The 1,557-nt window shown below is 42.1% G+C and overlaps 1 pseudogene; it reads right to left on the reverse strand.

The window, feature by feature from the left end:
- Nucleotides 1-437: 437 nt before the first annotated feature.
- On the reverse strand, nt 438-1,096 carry LOC131748087 (baculoviral IAP repeat-containing protein 5 pseudogene; annotated as a pseudogene).
- Nucleotides 1,097-1,557: the final 461 nt, after the last annotated feature.

Consider the following 1,557-nt stretch of genomic DNA (forward strand, 5'->3'; position numbering starts at 1 on the left):
AATAAGGACTCTTATAGTGTACATATTTACTCTTTGATACCTTACAGAACAAGAATTTCTACAAACATAGTCTGTTCATGTTCTCTAAATACTGTGTAGTAAATTTGCATCGTTTCCCTGACACATTTATTTTACTGTCCTCTTTCCCATAATTCAGGTCTTGTCATTTAAAATGCTTGAATCTTTTTCCTTTCTTATTCTAGTCCTAAATTTATCTAACTCAGGTCCCTTTACTAAGTTCTGAGGCTATATCTCCAGCTCTTTCTATGTTTCCACCATAATTTCTGGAGATAATTTAAACTCATCCTATCCCTAGTCAAGCTCACAGTCTTCTACAAACCTGAACCTCTTTCAGCGTGCCCAATCTCATTCACTTAGTGCAAGCCAGAAACCTTGACATTCTTTCTCTCTCTCTCTCTCTCCCCTCTTTTTTTTTTTTAAAGAAAGACTCGGTCACTGTACTTAGCACTAGCTGTACAACAAAAGTAGCCCCTGGCACCACCTTCAAGAAAAATACAAAAAATACAGTTTAAATATTCTAATTTCAAAATGTTGATGTTCTCCTTTCCTAAGGCACAGTTAAGAGGCCCCAGAGAAAAGCTGGTAACGCTGAGGGCTGTGCCTTGGAAACGATGTGTCTGTGCCACTGAGGGGCAGTGACAGTGGGGTAGCCCTGAGGCAGCCAGCTGCTCAATGGCACAGCAGACTTTCTTTGCAGTTTCTTCAAATTCTTCCTGCTTATTGTTAGTTTCCTTTGCAATTTCGTTCTTGGTTCTTTCTTTATCCAGTTTCAAAAACTCGCTGAGGGTTAATTCTTCAAACTGCTTCTTGACAGAAAGGAAAGCACAGCCAGATGAACGCTTTTTATGTTCTTCAATAGGGTTGTCATCTGGCTCCCAGCCTTCCAACTCCTTGAAGCAGAAGAAACACTGAGCCAAGTCGGGCTCATTCTCAGGGGACAGTGGATGAAGCCGGCCATGGCCATCTGCTTCGGGGTGCAGGTGCAGCCTTCCAAGAAGGGCCAGTTCTTAAATGTGGAGACGCAGTGGTCCTTGAGGTAGAGCTGCCAGGCCGGGGCTAAAGACAAGGCACCCATGCCGCTGCAGCCAAGCAATGGCACCGTTCAAATCTGATGGTTGAAGGCTGCCACGGGGCATTTGGCATTATCTCTGAATCCTCCAACTCTCTCACACTTCATAGCCAACCAATTATCAAGATTTACTAATTATACTTTTTGCTGTTTCCAATGCAATCATTTCTATCCAGTTTTGTGGTCATTTTCCTAATCCATGTCTTTATAATCTCTTACCTGGACCATTGCAAAAGCTTCCTATTATAATTCCCTTCCTCCAAACTTTCTTCCTCCCAGTTGAAACCATCATGGCTTTAGCAAAAGGTAAATCTGATCATTTCACTCTCTTGCTTACAGATCTTTGATGGCTCCTCATTGTCTTTGGCATGGTTTGAAGACCTGGTTTCTGTCTCTCCCTCAGGCCTCATTTTCTACTAAGTCGTTATACATATCCTATGATCCAGTCACACTTAATTGCTTTCTAC

Source organism: Kogia breviceps, chromosome X, assembly GCF_026419965.1.
Source record: "Kogia breviceps isolate mKogBre1 chromosome X, mKogBre1 haplotype 1, whole genome shotgun sequence".
NCBI classification, from domain to species: domain Eukaryota; kingdom Metazoa; phylum Chordata; class Mammalia; order Artiodactyla; family Physeteridae; genus Kogia; species Kogia breviceps.